General features: G+C 48.2%; 11 non-coding genes and 3 pseudogenes across 11 annotated transcripts; all 14 read right to left on the bottom strand.

The window, feature by feature from the left end:
* Positions 1 to 897: 897 nt before the first annotated feature.
* LOC141199469 (U2 spliceosomal RNA) lies at positions 898 to 1088 on the bottom strand. The gene has a single exon (XR_012271220.1). It is a non-coding gene; the product is annotated as a U2 spliceosomal RNA (small nuclear RNA).
* Positions 1089 to 2208: 1120 nt separating this feature from the next.
* LOC141199468 (U2 spliceosomal RNA) lies at positions 2209 to 2399 on the bottom strand. Its single transcript, XR_012271219.1, has one exon. It is a non-coding gene; the product is annotated as a U2 spliceosomal RNA (small nuclear RNA).
* Positions 2400 to 3519: 1120 nt separating this feature from the next.
* Positions 3520 to 3710, bottom strand: LOC141200296 (U2 spliceosomal RNA). The gene has a single exon (XR_012272020.1). It is a non-coding gene; the product is annotated as a U2 spliceosomal RNA (small nuclear RNA).
* A 1117-nt stretch (positions 3711 to 4827) lies between these two features.
* LOC141199467 (U2 spliceosomal RNA) lies at positions 4828 to 5018 on the bottom strand. Its single transcript, XR_012271218.1, has one exon. It is a non-coding gene; the product is annotated as a U2 spliceosomal RNA (small nuclear RNA).
* A 1120-nt stretch (positions 5019 to 6138) lies between these two features.
* Positions 6139 to 6329, bottom strand: LOC141200310 (U2 spliceosomal RNA). The gene has a single exon (XR_012272034.1). It is a non-coding gene; the product is annotated as a U2 spliceosomal RNA (small nuclear RNA).
* Positions 6330 to 7449: 1120 nt separating this feature from the next.
* Positions 7450 to 7640, bottom strand: LOC141199466 (U2 spliceosomal RNA). The gene has a single exon (XR_012271217.1). It is a non-coding gene; the product is annotated as a U2 spliceosomal RNA (small nuclear RNA).
* A 1121-nt stretch (positions 7641 to 8761) lies between these two features.
* Positions 8762 to 8952, bottom strand: LOC141199465 (U2 spliceosomal RNA). Its single transcript, XR_012271216.1, has one exon. It is a non-coding gene; the product is annotated as a U2 spliceosomal RNA (small nuclear RNA).
* Positions 8953 to 10073: 1121 nt separating this feature from the next.
* LOC141199464 (U2 spliceosomal RNA) lies at positions 10074 to 10264 on the bottom strand. The gene has a single exon (XR_012271215.1). It is a non-coding gene; the product is annotated as a U2 spliceosomal RNA (small nuclear RNA).
* A 1121-nt stretch (positions 10265 to 11385) lies between these two features.
* LOC141199463 (U2 spliceosomal RNA) lies at positions 11386 to 11576 on the bottom strand. The gene has a single exon (XR_012271214.1). It is a non-coding gene; the product is annotated as a U2 spliceosomal RNA (small nuclear RNA).
* A 1119-nt stretch (positions 11577 to 12695) lies between these two features.
* On the bottom strand, positions 12696 to 12908 carry LOC141200890 (U2 spliceosomal RNA; annotated as a pseudogene).
* Positions 12909 to 18473: 5565 nt separating this feature from the next.
* LOC141200974 (U2 spliceosomal RNA) lies at positions 18474 to 18551 on the bottom strand (annotated as a pseudogene).
* A 1121-nt stretch (positions 18552 to 19672) lies between these two features.
* LOC141199461 (U2 spliceosomal RNA) lies at positions 19673 to 19863 on the bottom strand. The gene has a single exon (XR_012271212.1). It is a non-coding gene; the product is annotated as a U2 spliceosomal RNA (small nuclear RNA).
* A 1120-nt stretch (positions 19864 to 20983) lies between these two features.
* On the bottom strand, positions 20984 to 21165 carry LOC141200804 (U2 spliceosomal RNA). The gene has a single exon (XR_012272514.1). It is a non-coding gene; the product is annotated as a U2 spliceosomal RNA (small nuclear RNA).
* A 524-nt stretch (positions 21166 to 21689) lies between these two features.
* On the bottom strand, positions 21690 to 21805 carry LOC141201008 (U2 spliceosomal RNA; annotated as a pseudogene).
* Between the last annotated feature and the right edge of the window lie 389 nt (positions 21806 to 22194).

Below are 22194 nucleotides of genomic sequence, written 5' to 3'. Positions count from 1 at the left end.
CTCAACACCGTTGGAAGGGAGGAGAACCAATTAAGGCGGGGGGGGGGTGGAACGAGCAGCTGTCTACCGTTAGCAGGAGGGTTGCTGATTAATTACCTCTCCTGCTGCTGCTGCTGCTGGCTGTCCAGCAGCAGACTGAAGGTGGCTGCTGCTGTGCGCAGGTATATAAAGGCTCAGAGCCTATTATGACACGCGCAGCCAGCGTTCCATTGCCACATTCCGTCTACTGCAGGCGGGATACCTGGATGGCTGAATGTCACTGAGAAGCTCACAGAGACCGCCATAAGCAACAGTTTAAAAGAATGCCACAGACTAATCAACCAAACTTTTTGGGTTGGTTTCTCTTTTATAGTCTGCAGGCATTAAATGAAAGAAGTCAGTGTTCCAGCAGAGGGAGACAACGTTTCAGAAAAGGCATTGTAGCAAACCAAAAAAGAAATTTTAAGCGCAGCAGAGTAACCAGCTCACATACCTGTTAGCTCAGGTGAGTTTAAAAGGCTGCTGTTGATAACAAGGGCATTTGCTAAATAGATGGTGTGTGTGCAACAATATACTGAAAGGTCAATTATATTGTGCAGCTTATCTCACCACCTGTAGTTATTTAGGTGAAAGCTCCAAAATGCTTGCCTAATATGTCTGTTTATCCAAAAGGAAGTATAGAGGGAGAGCTAGATAGATAGCATTGCATTACATTACATTACATGGCAATGCAATGCACAGTTGCTGAAGTTGAACCAAAATGAGCTTGTCATCTGGCTTCTGCAACTTTTAACATGAAAAATCCAATGAGGAGAAGAAAAGCAAAGCCAAAGAGTCCATCCCAAAATCCGACAAACAAGCAAAATGAACAAAAAGCATTGAATTCAATTCTTTCTGATTTTAGAAACTGCATTAAAGAAGGGGTGCACCGGTCCTGGAGATACTGCAATACCAGGTCAATGCGTGGAGTGGACAGAGCAAGCTCTTTTTCCATCTCCCTGTTCTAAAAATCCATTTAATATATGGTCCCCAGATAGGGGACGTATCAGATATTAAACTGATAAGAACAGATACTACACTTGATCTTAGCCAAAAGGCCGAGAAGCGATAACCAGAATTGGTTTCCGACTACGGTGCCACCCAAGGATTCTGAAAAGTCCATTTGTGGAGATGGCCACCTGGACTCCCGTTAAGAAGACATGCTGTCAACCTCTAGATCCCTCACATGCCTGCACTTTTCGGCTTGCTGCTGCTGCAATCCACGCGTTTTAGATCTGCATAACTCCACCTCTTTTAGCACAGTACCCTCAACCCCCGGCTGTTCCCACCCGCCTCAACACCGTTGGAAGGGAGGAGAACCAATTAAGGCGGGGGGGGGGTGGAACGAGCAGCTGTCTACCCTTAGCAGGAGGGTTGCTGATTAATTACCTATCCTGCTGCTGCTGCTGCTGGCTGTCCAGCAGCAGACTGAAGGTGGCTGCTGCTGTGCGCAGGTATATAAAGGCTCAGAGCCTATTATGACACGCGCAGCCAGCGTTCCATTGCCACATTCCGTCTACTGCAGGCGGGATACCTGGATGGCTGAATGTCACTGAGAAGCTCACAGAGACCGCCATAAGCAACAGTTTAAAAGAATGCCACAGACTAATCAACCAAACTTTTTAGGTTGGTTTCTCTTTTATAGTCTGCAGGCATTAAATGAAAGAAGTTAGTGTTCCAGCAGAGGGAGACAACGTTTCAGAAAAGGCATTGTAGCAAACCAAAAAAGAAATTTTAAGCGCAGCAGAGTAACCAGCTCACATACCTGTTAGCTCAGGTGAGTTTAAAAGGCTGCTGTTGATAACAAGGGCATTTGCTAAATAGATGGTGTGTGTGCAACAATATACTGAAAGGTCAATTATATTGTGCAGCTTATCTCACCACCTGTAGTTATTTAGGTGAAAGCTCCAAAATGCTTGCCTAATATGTCTGTTTATCCAAAAGGAAGTATAGAGGGAGAGCTAGATAGATAGCATTGCATTACATTACATTACATGGCAATGCAATGCACAGTTGCTGAAGTTGAACCAAAATGAGCTTGTCATCTGGCTTCTGCAACTTTTAACATGAAAAATCCAATGAGGAGAAGAAAAGCAAAGCCAAAGAGTCCATCCCAAAATCCGACAAACAAGCAAAATGAACAAAAAACATTGAATTCAATTCTTTCTGATTTTAGAAACTGCATTAAAGAAGGGGTGCACCGGTCCTGGAGATACTGCAATACCAGGTCAATGCGTGGAGTGGACAGAGCAAGCTCTTTTTCCATCTCCCTGTTCTAAAAATCCATTTAATATATGGTCCCCAGATAGGGGACGTATCAGATATTAAACTGATAAGAACAGATACTACACTTGATCTTAGCCAAAAGGCCGAGAAGCGATAACCAGAATTGGTTTCCGACTACGGTGCCACCCAAGGATTCTGAAAAGTCCATTTGTGGAGATGGCCACCTGGACTCCCGTTAAGAAGACATGCTGTCAACCTCTAGATCCCTCACATGCCTGCACTTTTCGGCTTGCTGCTGCTGCAATCCACGCGTTTTAGATCTGCATAACTCCACCTCTTTTAGCACAGTACCCTCAACCCCCGGCTGTTCCCACCCGCCTCAACACCGTTGGAAGGGAGGAGAACCAATTAAGGCGGGGGGGGGTGGAACGAGCAGCTGTCTACCCTTAGCAGGAGGGTTGCTGATTAATTACCTCTCCTGCTGCTGCTGCTGCTGGCTGTCCAGCAGCAGACTGAAGGTGGCTGCTGCTGTGCGCAGGTATATAAAGGCTCAGAGCCTATTATGACACGCGCAGCCAGCGTTCCATTGCCACATTCCGTCTACTGCAGGCGGGATACCTGGATGGCTGAATGTCACTGAGAAGCTCACAGAGACCGCCATAAGCAACAGTTTAAAAGAATGCCACAGACTAATCAACCAAACTTTTTGGGTTGGTTTCTCTTTTATAGTCTGCAGGCATTAAATGAAAGAAGTCAGTGTTCCAGCAGAGGGAGACAACGTTTCAGAAAAGGCATTGTAGCAAACCAAAAAAGAAATTTTAAGCGCAGCAGAGTAACCAGCTCACATACCTGTTAGCTCAGGTGAGTTTAAAAGGCTGCTGTTGATAACAAGGGCATTTGCTAAATAGATGGTGTGTGTGCAACAATATACTGAAAGGTCAATTATATTGTGCAGCTTATCTCACCACCTGTAGTTATTTAGGTGAAAGCTCCAAAATGCTTGCCTAATATGTCTGTTTATCCAAAAGGAAGTATAGAGGGAGAGCTAGATAGATAGCATTGCATTACATTACATTACATGGCAATGCAATGCACAGTTGCTGAAGTTGAACCAAAATGAGCTTTTTCATCTGGCTTCTGCAACTTTTAACATGAAATATCCAATGAGGAGAAGAAAAGCAAAGCCAAAGAGTCCATCCCAAAATCCGACAAACAAGCAAAATGAACAAAAAGCATTGAATTCAATTCTTTCTGATTTTAGAAACTGCATTAAAGAAGGGGTGCACCGGTCCTGGAGATACTGCAATACCAGGTCAATGCGTGGAGTGGACAGAGCAAGCTCTTTTTCCATCTCCCTGTTCTAAAAATCCATTTAATATATGGTCCCCAGATAGGGGACGTATCAGATATTAAACTGATAAGAACAGATACTACACTTGATCTTAGCCAAAAGGCCGAGAAGCAATAACCAGAATTGGTTTCCGACTACGGTGCCACCCAAGGATTCTGAAAAGTCCATTTGTGGAGATGGCCACCTGGACTCCCGTTAAGAAGACATGCTGTCAACCTCTAGATCCCTCACATGCCTGCACTTTTCGGCTTGCTGCTGCTGCAATCCACGCGTTTTAGATCTGCATAACTCCACCTCTTTTAGCACAGTACCCTCAACCCCCGGCTGTTCCCACCCGCCTCAACACCGTTGGAAGGGAGGAGAACCAATTAAGGCGGGGGGGGGGTGGAACGAGCAGCTGTCTACCCTTAGCAGGAGGGTTGCTGATTAATTACCTCTCCTGCTGCTGCTGCTGGCTGTCCAGCAGCAGACTGAAGGTGGCTGCTGCTGTGCGCAGGTATATAAAGGCTCAGAGCCTACTATGACGCGCGCAGCCAGCGTTCCATTGCCACATTCCGTCTACTGCAGGCGGTATACCTGGATGGCTGAATGTCACTGAGAAGCTCACAGAGACCGCCATAAGCAACAGTTTAAAAGAATGCCACAGACTAATCAACCAAACTTTTTGGGTTGGTTTCTCTTTTATAGTCTGCAGGCATTAAATGAAAGAAGTCAGTGTTCCAGCAGAGGGAGACAACGTTTCAGAAAAGGCATTGTAGCAAACCAAAAAAGAAATTTTAAGCGCAGCAGAGTAACCAGCTCACATACCTGTTAGCTCAGGTGAGTTTAAAAGGCTGCTGTTGATAACAAGGGCATTTGCTAAATAGATGGTGTGTGTGCAACAATATACTGAAAGGTCAATTATATTGTGCAGCTTATCTCACCACCTGTAGTTATTTAGGTGAAAGCTCCAAAATGCTTGCCTAATATGTCTGTTTATCCAAAAGGAAGTATAGAGGGAGAGCTAGATAGATAGCATTGCATTACATTACATTACATGGCAATGCAATGCACAGTTACTGAAGTTGAACCAAAATGAGCTTGTCATCTGGCTTCTGCAACTTTTAACATGAAAAATCCAATGAGGAGAAGAAAAGCAAAGCCAAAGAGTCCATCCCAAAATCCGACAAACAAGCAAAATGAACAAAAAGCATTGAATTCAATTCTTTCTGATTTTAGAAACTGCATTAAAGAAGGGGTGCACCGGTCCTGGAGATACTGCAATACCAGGTCAATGCGTGGAGTGGACAGAGCAAGCTCTTTTTCCATCTCCCTGTTCTAAAAATCCATTTAATATATGGTCCCCAGATAGGGGACGTATCAGATATTAAACTGATAAGAACAGATACTACACTTGATCTTAGCCAAAAGGCCGAGAAGCGATAACCAGAATTGGTTTCCGACTACGGTGCCACCCAAGGATTCTGAAAAGTCCATTTGTGGAGATGGCCACCTGGACTCCCGTTAAGAAGACATGCTGTCAACCTCTAGATCCCTCACATGCCTGCACTTTTCGGCTTGCTGCTGCTGCAATCCACGCGTTTTAGATCTGCATAACTCCACCTCTTTTAGCACATTACCCTCAACCCCCGGCTGTTCCCACCCGCCTCAACACCGTTGGAAGGGAGGAGAACCAATTAAGGCGGGGGGGGGGTGGAACGAGCAGCTGTCTACCCTTAGCAGGAGGGTTGCTGATTAATTACCTCTCCTGCTGCTGCTGCTGCTGGCTGTCCAGCAGCAGACTGAAGGTGGCTGCTGCTGTGCGCAGGTATATAAAGGCTCAGAGCCTATTATGACACGCGCAGCCAGCGTTCCATTGCCACATTCCGTCTACTGCAGGCGGGATACCTGGATGGCTGAATGTCATTGAGAAGCTCACAGAGACCGCCATAAGCAACAGTTTAAAAGAATGCCACAGACTAATCAACCAAACTTTTTGGGTTGGTTTCTCTTTTATAGTCTGCAGGCATTAAATGAAAGAAGTCAGTGTTCCAGCAGAGGGAGACAACGTTTCAGAAAAGGCATTGTAGCAAACCAAAAAAGAAATTTTAAGCGCAGCAGAGTAACCAGCTCACATACCTGTTAGCTCAGGTGAGTTTAAAAGGCTGCTGTTGATAACAAGGGCATTTGCTAAATAGATGGTGTGTGTGCAACAATATACTGAAAGGTCAATTATATTGTGCAGCTTATCTCACCACCTGTAGTTATTTAGGTGAAAGCTCCAAAATGCTTGCCTAATATGTCTGTTTATCCAAAAGGAAGTATAGAGGGAGAGCTAGATAGATAGCATTGCATTACATTACATTACATGGCAATGCAATGCACAGTTGCTGAAGTTGAACCAAAATGAGCTTGTCATCTGGCTTCTGCAACTTTTAACATGAAAAATCCAATGAGGAGAAGAAAAGCAAAGCCAAAGAGTCCATCCCAAAATCCGACAAACAAGCAAAATGAACAAAAAGCATTGAATTCAATTCTTTCTGATTTTAGAAACTGCATTAAAGAAGGGGTGCACCGGTCCTGGAGATACTGCAATACCAGGTCAATGCGTGGAGTGGACAGAGCAAGCTCTTTTTCCATCTCCCTGTTCTAAAAATCCATTTAATATATGGTCCCCAGATAGGGGACGTATCAGATATTAAACTGATAAGAACAGATACTACACTTGATCTAAGCCAAAAGGCCGAGAAGTGATAACCAGAATTGGTTTCCGACTACGGTGCCACCCAAGGATTCTGAAAAGTCCATTTGTGGAGATGGCCACCTGGACTCCCGTTAAGAAGACATGCTGTCAACCTCTAGATCCCTCACATGCCTGCACTTTTCGGCTTGCTGCTGCTGCAATCCACGCGTTTTAGATCTGCATAACTCCACCTCTTTTAGCACATTACCCTCAACCCCCGGCTGTTCCCACCCGCCTCAACACCGTTGGAAGGGAGGAGAACCAATTAAGGCGGGGGGGGGGTGGAACGAGCAGCTGTCTACCCTTAGCAGGAGGGTTGCTGATTAATTACCTCTCCTGCTGCTGCTGCTGCTGGCTGTCCAGCAGCAGACTGAAGGTGGCTGCTGCTGTGCGCAGGTATATAAAGGCTCAGAGCCTATTATGACACGCGCAGCCAGCGTTCCATTGCCACATTCCGTCTACTGCAGGCGGGATACCTGGATGGCTGAATGTCACTGAGAAGCTCACAGAGACCGCCATAAGCAACAGTTTAAAAGAATGCCACAGACTAATCAACCAAACTTTTTGGGTTGGTTTCTCTTTTATAGTCTGCAGGCATTAAATGAAAGAAGTCAGTGTTCCAGCAGAGGGAGACAACGTTTCAGAAAAGGCATTGTAGCAAACCAAAAAAGAAATTTTAAGCGCAGCAGAGTAACCAGCTCACATACCTGTTAGCTCAGGTGAGTTTAAAAGGCTGCTGTTGATAACAAGGGCATTTGCTAAATAGATGGTGTGTGTGCAACAATATACTGAAAGGTCAATTATATTGTGCAGCTTATCTCACCACCTGTAGTTATTTAGGTGAAAGCTCCAAAATGCTTGCCTAATATGTCTGTTTATCCAAAAGGAAGTATAGAGGGAGAGCTAGATAGATAGCATTGCATTACATTACATTACATGGCAATGCAATGCACAGTTGCTGAAGTTGAACCAAAATGAGCTTGTCATCTGGCTTCTGCAACTTTTAACATGAAAAATCCAATGAGGAGAAGAAAAGCAAAGCCAAAGAGTCCATCCCAAAATCCGACAAACAAGCAAAATGAACAAAAAGCATTGAATTCAATTCTTTCTGATTTTAGAAACTGCATTAAAGAAGGGGTGCACCGGTCCTGGAGATACTGCAATACCAGGTCAATGCGTGGAGTGGACAGAGCAAGCTCTTTTTCCATCTCCCTGTTCTAAAAATCCATTTAATATATGGTCCCCAGATAGGGGACGTATCAGATATTAAACTGATAAGAACAGATACTACACTTGATCTTAGCCAAAAGGCCGAGAAGCGATAACCAGAATTGGTTTCCGACTACGGTGCCACCCAAGGATTCTGAAAAGTCCATTTGTGGAGATGGCCACCTGGACTCCCGTTAAGAAGACATGCTGTCAACCTCTAGATCCCTCACATGCCTGCACTTTTCGGCTTGCTGCTGCTGCAATCCACGCGTTTTAGATCTGCATAACTCCACCTCTTTTAGCACAGTACCCTCAACCCCCGGCTGTTCCCACCCGCCTCAACACCGTTGGAAGGGAGGAGAACCAATTAAAGCGGGGGGGGGGGTGGAACGAGCAGCTGTCTACCCTTAGCAGGAGGGTTGCTGATTAATTACCTCTCCTGCTGCTGCTGCTGCTGGCTGTCCAGCAGCAGACTGAAGGTGGCTGCTGCTGTGCGCAGGTATATAAAGGCTCAGAGCCTATTATGACACGCGCAGCCAGCGTTCCATTGCCACATTCCGTCTACTGCAGGCGGGATACCTGGATGGCTGAATGTCACTGAGAAGCTCACAGAGACCGCCATAAGCAACAGTTTAAAAGAATGCCACAGACTAATCAACCAAACTTTTTGGGTTGGTTTCTCTTTTATAGTCTGCAGGCATTAAATGAAAGAAGTCAGTGTTCCAGCAGAGGGAGACAACGTTTCAGAAAAGGCATTGTAGCAAACCAAAAAAGAAATTTTAAGCGCAGCAGAGTAACCAGCTCACATACCTGTTAGCTCAGGTGAGTTTAAAAGGCTGCTGTTGATAACAAGGGCATTTGCTAAATAGATGGTGTGTGTGCAACAATATACTGAAAGGTCAATTATATTGTGCAGCTTATCTCACCACCTGTAGTTATTTAGGTGAAAGCTCCAAAATGCTTGCCTAATATGTCTGTTTATCCAAAAGGAAGTATAGAGGGAGAGCTAGATAGATAGCATTGCATTACATTACATTACATGGCAATGCAATGCACAGTTGCTGAAGTTGAACCAAAATGAGCTTGTCATCTGGCTTCTGCAACTTTTAACATGAAAAATCCAATGAGGAGAAGAAAAGCAAAGCCAAAGAGTCCATCCCAAAATCCGACAAACAAGCAAAATGAACAAAAAGCATTGAATTCAATTCTTTCTGATTTTAGAAACTGCATTAAAGAAGGGGTGCACCGGTCCTGGAGATACTGCAATACCAGGTCAATGCGTGGAGTGGACAGAGCAAGCTCTTTTTCCATCTCCCTGTTCTAAAAATCCATTTAATATATGGTCCCCAGATAGGGGACGTATCAGATATTAAACTGATAAGAACAGATACTACACTTGATCTTAGCCAAAAGGCCGAGAAGCGATAACCAGAATTGGTTTCCGACTACGGTGCCACCCAAGGATTCTGAAAAGTCCATTTGTGGAGATGGCCACCTGGACTCCCGTTAAGAAGACATGCTGTCAACCTCTAGATCCCTCACATGCCTGCACTTTTCGGCTTGCTGCTGCTGCAATCCACGCGTTTTAGATCTGCATAACTCCACCTCTTTTAGCACAGTACCCTCAACCCCCGGCTGTTCCCACCCGCCTCAACACCGTTGGAAGGGAGGAGAACCAATTAAAGCGGGGGGGGGGGTGGAACGAGCAGCTGTCTACCCTTAGCAGGAGGGTTGCTGATTAATTACCTCTCCTGCTGCTGCTGCTGCTGGCTGTCCAGCAGCAGACTGAAGGTGGCTGCTGCTGTGCGCAGGTATATAAAGGCTCAGAGCCTATTATGACACGCGCAGCCAGCGTTCCATTGCCACATTCCGTCTACTGCAGGCGGGATACCTGGATGGCTGAATGTCACTGAGAAGCTCACAGAGACCGCCATAAGCAACAGTTTAAAAGAATGCCACAGACTAATCAACCAAACTTTTTGGGTTGGTTTCTCTTTTATAGTCTGCAGGCATTAAATGAAAGAAGTCAGTGTTCCAGCAGAGGGAGACAACGTTTCAGAAAAGGCATTGTAGCAAACCAAAAAAGAAATTTTAAGCGCAGCAGAGTAACCAGCTCACATACCTGTTAGCTCAGGTGAGTTTAAAAGGCTGCTGTTGATAACAAGGGCATTTGCTAAATAGATGGTGTGTGTGCAACAATATACTGAAAGGTCAATTATATTGTGCAGCTTATCTCACCACCTGTAGTTATTTAGGTGAAAGCTCCAAAATGCTTGCCTAATATGTCTGTTTATCCAAAAGGAAGTATAGAGGGAGAGCTAGATAGATAGCATTGCATTACATTACATTACATGGCAATGCAATGCACAGTTGCTGAAGTTGAACCAAAATGAGCTTGTCATCTGGCTTCTGCAACTTTTAACATGAAAAATCCAATGAGGAGAAGAAAAGCAAAGCCAAAGAGTCCATCCCAAAATCCGACAAACAAGCAAAATGAACAAAAAGCATTGAATTCAATTCTTTCTGATTTTAGAAACTGCATTAAAGAAGGGGTGCACCGGTCCTGGAGATACTGCAATACCAGGTCAATGCGTGGAGTGGACAGAGCAAGCTCTTTTTCCATCTCCCTGTTCTAAAAATCCATTTAATATATGGTCCCCAGATAGGGGACGTATCAGATATTAAACTGATAAGAACAGATACTACACTTGATCTTAGCCAAAAGGCCGAGAAGCGATAACCAGAATTGGTTTCCGACTACGGTGCCACCCAAGGATTCTGAAAAGTCCATTTGTGGAGATGGCCACCTGGACTCCCGTTAAGAAGACATGCTGTCAACCTCTAGATCCCTCACATGCCTGCACTTTTCGGCTTGCTGCTGCTGCAATCCACGCGTTTTAGATCTGCATAACTCCACCTCTTTTAGCACAGTACCCTCAACCCCCGGCTGTTCCCACCCGCCTCAACACCGTTGGAAGGGAGGAGAACCAATTAAGGCGGGGGGGGGGGTGGAACGAGCAGCTGTCTACCCTTAGCAGGAGGGTTGCTGATTAATTACCTCTCCTGCTGCTGCTGCTGCTGGCTGTCCAGCAGCAGACTGAAGGTGGCTGCTGCTGTGCGCAGGTATATAAAGGCTCAGAGCCTATTATGACACGCGCAGCCAGCGTTCCATTGCCACATTCCGTCTACTGCAGGCGGGATACCTGGATGGCTGAATGTCACTGAGAAGCTCACAGAGACCGCCATAAGCAACAGTTTAAAAGAATGCCACAGACTAATCAACCAAACTTTTTGGGTTGGTTTCTCTTTTATAGTCTGCAGGCATTAAATGAAAGAAGTCAGTGTTCCAGCAGAGGGAGACAACGTTTCAGAAAAGGCATTGTAGCAAACCAAAAAAGAAATTTTAAGCGCAGCAGAGTAACCAGCTCACATACCTGTTAGCTCAGGTGAGTTTAAAAGGCTGCTGTTGATAACAAGGGCATTTGCTAAATAGATGGTGTGTGTGCAACAATATACTGAAAGGTCAATTATATTGTGCAGCTTATCTCACCACCTGTAGTTATTTAGGTGAAAGCTCCAAAATGCTTGCCTAATATGTCTGTTTATCCAAAAGGAAGTATAGAGGGAGAGCTAGATAGATAGCATTGCATTACATTACATTACATGGCAATGCAATGCACAGTTGCTGAAGTTGAACCAAAATGAGCTTGTCATCTGGCTTCTGCAACTTTTAACATGAAAAATCCAATGAGGAGAAGAAAAGCAAAGCCAAAGAGTCCATCCCAAAAACCGACAAACAAGCAAAATGAACAAAAAGCATTGAATTCAATTCTTTCTGATTTTAGAAACTGCATTAAAGAAGGGGTGCACCGGTCCTGGAGATACTGCAATACCAGGTCAATGCGTGGAGTGGACAGAGCAAGCTCTTTTTCCATCTCCCTGTTCTAAAAATCCATTTAATATATGGTCCCCAGATAGGGGACGTATCAGATATTAAACTGATAAGAACAGATACTACACTTGATCTTAGCCAAAAGGCCGAGAAGCGATAACCAGAATTGGTTTCCGACTACGGTGCCACCCAAGGATTCTGAAAAGTCCATTTGTGGAGATGGCCACCTGGACTCCCGTTAAGAAGACATGCTGTCAACCTCTAGATCCCTCACATGCCTGCACTTTTCGGCTTGCTGCTGCTGCAATCCACGCGTTTTAGATCTGCATAACTCCACCTCTTTTAGCACAGTACCCTCAACCCCCGGCTGTTCCCACCCGCCTCAACACCGTTGGAAGGGAGGAGAATCAATTAAGGCGGGGGGGGGTGGAACGAGCAGCTGTCTACCCTTAGCAGGAGGGTTGCTGATTAATTACCTCTCCTGCTGCTGCTGCTGCTGGCTGTCCAGCAGCAGACTGAAGGTGGCTGCTGCTGTGCGCAGGTATATAAAGGCTCAGAGCCTATTATGACACGCGCAGCCAGCGTTCCATTGCCACATTCCGTCTACTGCAGGCGGGATACCTGGATGGCTGAATGTCACTGAGAAGCTCACAGAGACCGCCATAAGCAACAGTTTAAAAGAATGCCACAGACTAATCAACCAAACTTTTTGGGTTGGTTTCTCTTTTATAGTCTGCAGGCATTAAATGAAAGAAGTCAGTGTTCCAGCAGAGGGAGACAACGTTTCAGAAAAGGCATTGTAGCAAACCAAAAAAGAAATTTTAAGCGCAGCAGAGTAACCAGCTCACATACCTGTTAGCTCAGGTGAGTTTAAAAGGCTGCTGTTGATAACAAGGGCATTTGCTAAATAGATGGTGTGTGTGCAACAATATACTGAAAGGTCAATTATATTGTGCAGCTTATCTCACCACCTGTAGTTATTTAGGTGAAAGCTCCAAAATGCTTGCCTAATATGTCTGTTTATCCAAAAGGAAGTATAGAGGGAGAGCTAGATAGATAGCATTGCATTACATTACATTACATGGCAATGCAATGCACAGTTGCTGAAGTTGAACCAAAATGAGCTTGTCATCTGGCTTCTGCAACTTTTAACATGAAAAATCCAATGAGGAGAAGAAAAGCAAAGCCAAAGAGTCCATCCCAAAATCCGACAAACAAGCAAAATGAACAAAAAGCATTGAATTCAATTCTTTCTGATTTTAGAAACTGCATTAAAGAAGGGGTGCACCGGTCCTGGAGATACTGCAATACCAGGTCAATGCGTGGAGTGGACAGAGCAAGCTCTTTTTCCATCTCCCTGTTCTAAAAATCCATTTAATATATGGTCCCCAGATAGGGGACGTATCAGATATTAAACTGATAAGAACAGATTTTTTTTTTTTTTTTTTTTTTTTTTGATTGAATATATCTTTTATTAGCACAAAAAATAAGTTAACAGACAGTGTACAGTGCCGCAGCCCAGTACACACAGAATTCTACATCATATTTACATAGCATGAGGATACGACACACTAACTAGACACATCACACCCCTATGCTACACAAAACACTCAATCTGAAAGAAAAAGCATGTCAATCAATACAGTACGACGAACCGTGATAGGGGATGGGGATTGGGAAAAAGGGGATGGGGAAGGGAAAATCACAGGCCCGAAGCTTTATTGAAAGACAAGACACATAAGGGGAGAGGGGGAGGAGGGGTTTAGTCCTCATCCTCGTCCTCCGGACCGTCCACGATGTAATAGTCTCTGAGCAGGCTGTGGATCAGCCTGCGGCAGTCCTGGATGGACATCCTCTCCCTCCTCAAGATGAGCCGGTTCCTGGCGACCCAAACGGCATCCTTGAAGCAGTTCATAAGGCGCCAAGCCTCCTGGATGGCTCCGACGGTATGAACCCCAGGGAAGAGTCCGTAAAGCACAGAATGGTGCGATAGGCTCGCCCTGGGGACAGAGTTCCTCAGGTCGTCCTCAAGGGCAGTCAACAGGCGCTGTGCAAATCCGCAGTCCCAAAAAGTGTGCAAAGATGTTTCCTCCACGAAGGGGCACCTTGGGCAGTACCGGGTCTTGCACAGGTTCCGGGCATGCATGAATGACCGGACGGGCAGTCCGCCCTGAATCGCCATCTACGACAAGTCCTTGTGCCCGTTGGTCAGCCTGTCAGACGACACATTTGTCCACACAGTCTCCAGCGTGTCCTGGTGAAGTCCTGTGATATTCTCCACGTCATCCTTGGCTCTGATGAGCTTGTGGATAGTTTTGGGCTTCCACAAGTCGGGCTTGAGTCCCTCCAGTTGATGTTCCCCCACAAATCGAACGACGTCTCCGTAGAACCATGGCGTCGTCCAGTTGTAGGGGAAGGAGCTGTCCCACTTGTCCCAGCCGAGTCGCCTCCAAAGAGGAAGCAGGAAGAAGCGAGACATGGACCTGCCCGCGGAGCCATTCTTGACTTGCAAAGTCCGGCGGACACAATCACACACAAAAGAGGATCGCAGGAGGGTGGGGATATCTGGAACGCCCTTCCCACCCTTGCGAGGCTCCTTGTACATGACGGCCCGCCTGACTCTGTCCATCTTGGATCCCCAGACAAAGTGAAACACTGTCCTGGTAATGGCCCTGCACACAGTGACGTGTGGGGGCCAGGCCTGCGCCGTGTACTGCAAGACGGGCAGGACCTCATTACGCAGGACGAGTGCCTTACCCTCACAAGTGAGGTGTCTGAGGCTCCAGAGTCCGATCCGTTGCTTCACCTTGGCCAAGCGTTCTTGCCAGGACTTGAGGGCCGCTCCTTCCTTCCCGAACCAGACTCCCAGCACCTTGAGGAAATCCGGTTGAATGTTGAAGGGGAAGGGGGCGGAGGAGGCCGGCTGCCAATCCCCGAAGAGCATGGCTTCCGACTTCCTGCAGTTGACTTTGGCCCCTGAAGCCCGGCCGAACCTCTCACACGTCTGGACGAGGGCGTCGACTGAACCACGATCAGCGCAGAAGACGGTGACGTCGTCCATGTAGAGCGAGCACTTGACCTCGTGTCGTCCCGGACCCGGTGCGGTGATCCCTCTGATCTCTCCATTCTGCCGGATAGCCTCTGCGAAGAGTTCTATAACACAAACAAAAAGAAGAGGTGATAGAGGGCAGCCTTGTCTGACCCCAGAGAGGACAGGGAAGGGGTCAGTCTTCCAGCCGTTCACCAACACCGAGCTGTGGATATCAAAATACATCAGACGGACATACGAACAAAACATGTTACCCAAACCTAACCGGTGCAGAGCTCGGCCCATGAACTCGTGGGAAACCCGGTCGAAGGCCTTCTCCTGATCCAAGGAGACCAGGGCCGCGTGTGCGCGGCGGACCTTGATCTACTCGACCGTGTCCCGCACGAGAGCGAGGCTGTCTGCGATGCGACGTCCAGGGATGCCGCAGGTCTGGTCCGGGTGGATGATCCGTCCGATGACCGTCTTAAGTCGTGTCGCCATCGTCTTGGCCAGGATCTTGTAGTCCACGTTGAGCAGAGTGATGGGACGCCAATTCCTCAGGTCGCACCTCTCTCCCTTCCGCTTGTACAGGATCGTGACCATTCCTTCCCTCAAAGATGGAGGCATTCTACCCTCCACCACCATCTCCTCGTACAGGTCCAACAGGTCCGGACAGATGAGGTCTCCCAGCGCTACATAGAGCTCCGCTGGAAGACCATCACTGCCCGGGGTCCTGCCGGTCCTAAAGGATTTAGCGGCAGAGAGCAATTCGCCCACCATCAGAGGTTTGTCCAAGGCTGCCGTGCCTGCAGGATCAAGATGGTTAGTGATACCTGACAGGAACTTATCAGCAGCGTTGGGGTTGGTAGTCTTGTGGGAGTAGAGTTCGCTGTAGAAGTCTCTGACGACCCTCATCACGTCCTCCTTCCCACGTCGCATGTTTCCGCTCTCGTCTCGCAGCTCGTTCAGGGGCGTGTGACCGGCATGAAGTTTCCTGAAAAAGAATGAGTTACATTTCTCACCCTTCTCCAGATTCTCCACTTTGGAACGGAAGACGATTCGCTTGGACTCCTCCTCAAAGTGCCTTTTCAGGCTCTTCTTGGTCTCCTCCAGCTCCTCCCTCACGTCCCAGCCGCAGTGAAGAAGGTCCTGCAGCGATCGCAGCTCGCGCTGCAGCCCTCTGAAGTCCCTCCTCTTCTCACACGCCTGTTGTCGACCCTTGGCCTGAAAGAAACAGCGAAACTCAAGTTTAACATATTCCCACCAATCAGAGACTGTTTGGAAGCTACCCTTGTAGGACTGCCACATTGCGTAGGCTGCTCTCAGCTCCTCCACGACTTCATCCTGAGCCAGCAGAGCACAATTCAGCTTCCAGGAGCCGGGGCCGGACGGAAAACCATCGCCGAGGACACCTTGTAAGTGAATGGCTCTGTGGTCGGAGAAGAAGCAGGGGACCATCGAGTGCCTACTCTGCCTGACTGCCCGAGAGGTGAACACAAAGTCAATCCTGGAGCGGAGTGAGCCATCGGGTCGGCTCCACGAATAGTTCGTGGAGCCTCTCCCCATGGAGCCCACCACGTCCTGAAGAGAGGCCTCGGTTACCATCTCGATGAGCAGCTTGGACGTGATGTCCAACTTGGCAGATGTGCCAGAACTACGACCATCCTCCTCGATGGGGCAGTTGAAATCCCCGGCCATCACTAAGGTCCTGGTGGTGGCAAGCTGAAGCCGCAGGGTCTGGAAAAGCTCCAAACGCTCATTCTTCAGTGGGGACGCATACACGTTGATGAACCTGACAGGTTCTCCCGCCCAGTTGCCATCTACAACAAGAGCCCTGCCGCAGATGAGCTCCTGGACGGACTCAAGCGTGAATGCGCCCCCCCTGATCAGAATTGCGACCCCCGCAGACTTGCAGTCACCCCCACCGGACCAGTAGGATGGACCGTGGGACCACTCCCTGGCCAGATGTTTGAAGGACCTAGAGGAGGGAAGGGAACATTCCTGCAACATATAAACATCACACAACTGGGAAGTAAGGAAGGCATAAATAGTCTGACGTCTGAACTTGTCCTTGATGCTCCTGACATTAATGGAAAATAAGTTAATATTAGCCATCATGTAGGGAAAAAAAGAAAAAGTTAGCGCAGGCAATACACCTTAGTTACCATTCCGGTCGGGTGGTCCCTCGTCGGTGTTGACTGCTGGTGACGGGATCACCAGCAGGCCCTCTTCCTCCATCTGGTCAAGCAGCGCGGCCTCGATCTCGGCGACCACCAGTTCCTCCTCTTCTGGCTCGGCCACCAGGGTCTCAACCATGTGCTCCATCTCTTCTGGCTCAGGGAGGGTATCCTCCTTTTCGCCTACGAAATCCAGAATCTTCTTTTTGGAGGATTCAGTAGCAGGGCTGTCCTCCACCTTCCTCTTTCCCCGGGTTGGAACTGGGGAGACAAGAAGGGGAAAATCCTCCTCGGAATAGATAGCGGCGGGTGGAGGAAAGGTTAATTCCACCGCTACCATGGTCTGGGGAGGGAGAGTGGCTGCCGGGGCAGGGGAAAGGACACCTGCTGAGGAGTAGGGGAAGGAGGAAGAGGAAGTGGAATCCTCAGCAGGGGTGGCCGGGGTGGGGGGGGATTGGACGGGGGTGGCAGGGGGAGGGATCGAGAGAGGGGTGACAGAACTCTTACCCTCCTTTGACTTTTTCTTCTGCTTCAGAGCTGCTGGGACCGTCGCTGGGGCTTTGGCCACCGACTCCTTGACCGCTTTGGCCTTGGTCGTCTCGGCTTTGGCCGCTGGGGCCTTGGTCGTCGCGTCCTTGACCTTCACAGGCCTGGTCGTCGGGGCCTTGTCCTCCGGAGCTGGGGTCGTCGCAACCACCGATGCCCAGGATCTCTCACGCTTGGGGCAATCCTTGTACAGATGAGCCGCCAGCCCACACAGGTTGCAGGACGTCTTCTTCGGGCAGTCCTTCGAGCTGTGTCCCGTCACTCGACAAATCCTGCAGGCATCCTCCTTGCAGTCCTTCATCTCGTGGCCGTTCTTGCCGCATCTCCTGCAGTTCCGCGGCATGTCCGGGTAATAGATGAGGCCGTAGGAGTTGCCCAGGGAGAATGTCGGGGGCAGGTGCCGAAGTCCGTCTGAGTACGCCAGGTCCCTGTGAAGTCTAACGGTCACCGACCACTTACCTGTCCAGAAGCCGAGTCCATTCAGGATGTGAGAGGGTTCCTTCACAACCAAACAGAAGCGTCTCAGGAAGGTACAGATGTCTTGGCCTGGGGTGTGCGGGTTGCGCATGGAGACCGTGATCCTCCTTTCGTCCCTCTGGATAGGGCAGCTACCTGTAAAGGCAGAGAAAGAATTATCCGGTCCTTTTGCGCTTACCATTTCCCAGAACCTCCTGCAGGTGTTCACAGTGGCGAAGGTGACGAAGAAGATCCCCGTCAAGAAGGTCTGGATGCTGAGGGTGTCCGACCTGGAGAAGCCTCGATCCAGCAGCATCTTCTGGCAGAACACGTCCGAGGACATGTCCGTCACCCTCCCATCCACTTCCTTCAGCTTCAGGGCCACCGTCTGCCGCATCCATGGCTCCAGGGCTGGAGCTTCGTGGCGGGGCTTCTGGGGTCCCTTCTGCTGGCCAGTCGTGGAGGCAGAGTCCTTGGGGTCAGAATCGGCTCCTGGCTGGGCCCTCCTGGCTGTCCCCTGCTCCAGGCTCTTCTTTTCGGCCTTCCTCGCAGCGCTTGCCATGGCTTTCCTCCTGCAGTTACTTCTTGGAGCTGGATCTGGAACTCTTCCCGGAATGGGTGGAGATATGCAGATTCTTCTCCCGTCGTGTTCTGGACAAATTCCCCGAAAGGTCTTTGTCTCGATGATTTTCTTCCTCGAAGATTCCACAGGACAGCCCGATTCTTCTCCGAGTCTTCGTCTTCTTCTGGATTCTTTAGAGCTTCTTCCTCCCACCGATATCCGCCTTCCTTCTCCGATGTCAGCTGGGCTCCGAAGCTCTTCTCCTTCCGAGTTCGATCGCTCTCGTCAAGTGTAGATCGTAGCTCTTGTGTTCTTAAAAGAACAGATACTACACTTGATCTTAGCCAAAAGGCCGAGAAGCGATAACCAGAATTGGTTTCCGACTACGGTGCCACCCAAGGATTCTGAAAAGTCCATTTGTGGAGATGGCCACCTGGACTCCCGTTAAGAAGACATGCTGTCAACCTCTAGATCCCTCACATGCCTGCACTTTTCGGCTTGCTGCTGCTGCAATCCACGCGTTTTAGATCTGCATAACTCCACCTCTTTTAGCACAGTACCCTCAACCCCCGGCTGTTCCCACCCGCCTCAACACCGTTGGAAGGGAGGAGAACCAATTAAGGCGGGGGGGGGGGTGGAACGAGCAGCTGTCTACCCTTAGCAGGAGGGTTGCTGATTAATTACCTCTCCTGCTGCTGCTGCTGCTGGCTGTCCAGCAGCAGACTGAAGGTGGCTGCTGCTGTGCGCAGGTATATAAAGGCTCAGAGCCTATTATGACACGCGCAGCCAGCGTTCCATTGCCACATTCCGTCTACTGCAGGCGGGATACCTGGATGGCTGAATGTCACTGAGAAGCTCACAGAGACCGCCATAAGCAACAGTTTAAAAGAATGCCACAGACTAATCAACCAAAATTTTTGGGTTGGTTTCTCTTTTATAGTCTGCAGGCATTAAATGAAATAAGTCAGTGTTCCAGCAGAGGGAGACAACGTTTCAGAAAAGGCATTGTAGCAAACCAAAAAAGAAATTTTAAGCGCAGCAGAGTAACCAGCTCACATACCTGTTAGCTCAGGTGAGTTTAAAAGGCTGCTGTTGATAACAAGGGCATTTGCTAAATAGATGGTGTGTGTGCAACAATATACTGAAAGGTCAATTATATTGTGCAGCTTATCTCACCACCTGTAGTTATTTAGGTGAAAGCTCCAAAATGCTTGCCTAATATGTCTGTTTATCCAAAAGGAAGTATAGAGGGAGAGCTAGATAGATAGCATTGCATTACATTACATTACATGGCAATGCAATGCACAGTTGCTGAAGTTGAACCAAAATGAGCTTGTCATCTGGCTTCTGCAACTTTTAACATGAAAAATCCAATGAGGAGAAGAAAAGCAAAGCCAAAGAGTCCATCCCAAAATCCGACAAACAAGCAAAATGAACAAAAAGCATTGAATTCAATTCTTTCTGATTTTAGAAACTGCATTAAAGAAGGGGTGCACCGGTCCTGGAGATACTGCAATACCAGGTCAATGCGTGGAGTGGACAGAGCAAGCTCTTTTTCCATCTCCCTGTTCTAAAAATCCATTTAATATATGGTCCCCAGATAGGGGACGTATCAGATATTAAACTGATAAGAACAGATACTACACTTGATCTTAGCCAAAAGGCCGAGAAGCGATAACCAGAATTGGTTTCCGACTACGGTGCCACCCAAGGATTCTGAAAAGTCCATTTGTCGAGATGGCCACCTGGACTCCCGTTAAGAAGACATGCTGTCAACCTCTAGATCCCTCACATGCCTGCACTTTTCGGCTTGCTGCTGCTGCAATCCACGCGTTTTAGATCTGCATAACTCCTCCTCTTTTAGCACAGTACCCTCAACCCCCGGCTGTTCCCACCCGCCTCAACACCGTTGGAAGGGAGGAGAACCAATTAAGGCGGGGGGGGGGTGGAACGAGCAGCTGTCTACCCTTAGCAGGAGGGTTGCTGATTAATTACCTCTCCTGCTGCTGCTGCTGCTGGCTGTCCAGCAACAGACTGAAGGTGGCTGCTGCTGTGCGCAGGTATATAAAGGCTCAGAGCCTATTATGACACGCGCAGCCAGCGTTCCATTGCCACATTCCGTCTACTGCAGGCGGGATACCTGGATGGCTGAATGTCACTGAGAAGCTCACAGAGACCGCCATAAGCAACAGTTTAAAAGAATGCCACAGACTAATCAACCAAACTTTTTGGGTTGGTTTCTCTTTTATAGTCTGCAGGCATTAAATGAAAGAAGTCAGTGTTCCAGCAGAGGGAGACAACGTTTCAGAAAAGGCATTGTAGCAAACCAAAAAAGAAATTTTAAGCGCAGCAGAGTAACCAGCTCACATACCTGTTAGCTCAGGTGAGTTTAAAAGGCTGCTGTTGATAACAAGGGCATTTGCTAAATAGATGGTGTGTGTGCAACAATATACTGAAAGGTCAATTATATTGTGCAGCTTATCTCACCACCTGTAGTTATTTAGGTGAAAGCTCCAAAATGCTTGCCTAATATGTCTGTTTATCCAAAAGGAAGTATAGAGGGAGAGCTAGATAGATAGCATTTCATTACATTACATTACATGGCAATGCAATGCACAGTTGCTGAAGTTGAACCAAAATGAGCTTGTCATCTGGCTTCTGCAACTTTTAACATGAAAAATCCAATGAGGAGAAGAAAAGCAAAGCCAAAGAGTCCATCCCAAAATCTGACAAACAAGCAAAATGAACAAAAAGCATTGAATTCAATTCTTTCTGATTTTAGAAACTGCATTAAAGAAGGGGTGCACCGGTCCTGGAGATACTGCAATACCAGGTCAATGCGTGGAGTGGACAGAGCAAGCTCTTTTTCCATCTCCCTGTTCTAAAAATCCATTTAATATATGGTCCCCAGATAGGGGACGTATCAGATATTAAACTGATAAGAACAGATTTTTTGATTGAAGCTGCATCCAAGGCACTGAAAAATGTGACCGAAGTCACACCAAAACAGCGCACGAGGCGAGGATTCATGTGGACCCTTCCCGGAGGAGAGGGTCCCCAATAAACCATCCCCATCCCTCCGAGCCAGAAGGCCACAGCAAGGGTCAGGGATCTCCGATGCTCTCCCTAGCCGAAGCCGGAGAAGAGCCGTTTTCGTGCTCCCAGCTTCCATCTAGGCTGCCACCCTAGTGGAGCTGGAGCCTGTGTTGGTTTCTCAGCCCAAAGCTGACCGGACCTCCGACCGGGTTTATAAAAATTCCCCTTCCTAGCCCGGAGGCCAGGAATAGGGGGGGTTGCTCAGAAAGTATGATTGGCAAAGGTGCGGCGTGCTACGAAGCCAAGTCTTTCTGGGGTTCCCAGTCCCAGTAAGCTTGGACTCCCACCAGGGCGCCTACTCCTGGGGCACATTGCTCCAAAGCCCTCACACTTACCCAGACTAGTGACTTCGATCCTGGAGGGCCATGTTTTCCATCAGATAACTCTATGAGCCACCTGGCGTACTAACAAGTGCACCAAACCAGTGTGTAATATGCATCAATTTACTAGGGCAGCCCAAGGACAAAACTGCCTTTTCAAATGATACTACACTTGATCTTAGCCAAAAGGCCGAGAAGCGATAACCAGAATTGGTTTCCGACTACGGTGCCACCCAAGGATTCTGAAAAGTCCATTTGTGGAGATGGCCACCTGGACTCCCGTTAAGAAGACATGCTGTCAACCTCTAGATCCCTCACATGCCTGCACTTTTCGGCTTGCTGCTGCTGCAATCCACGCGTTTTAGATCTGCATAACTCCACCTCTTTTAGCACAGTACCCTCAACCCCCGGCTGTTCCCACCCGCCTCAACACCGTTGGAAGGGAGGAGAACCAATTAAGGCAGGGATGGGAGTGGAAAGAGCAGCTGTCTACCCTTAGCAGGAGGGTTGCTGATTAATTACCTCTCCTGCTGCTGCTGCTGCTGGCTGTCCAGCAGCAGACTGAAGGTGGCTGCTGCTGTGAGCAGGTAT

This window comes from Phyllobates terribilis, unplaced genomic scaffold, assembly GCF_046119375.1.
Source record: "Phyllobates terribilis strain yellow unplaced genomic scaffold, ASM4611937v1 Scaffold_108__1_contigs__length_5656254, whole genome shotgun sequence".
Classification (NCBI taxonomy): Eukaryota; Metazoa; Chordata; class Amphibia; order Anura; family Dendrobatidae; genus Phyllobates; species Phyllobates terribilis.
The sequence above is the reverse complement of the archived record's forward strand: the minus strand, read 5'-3'. Positions and strand labels throughout refer to the sequence as shown.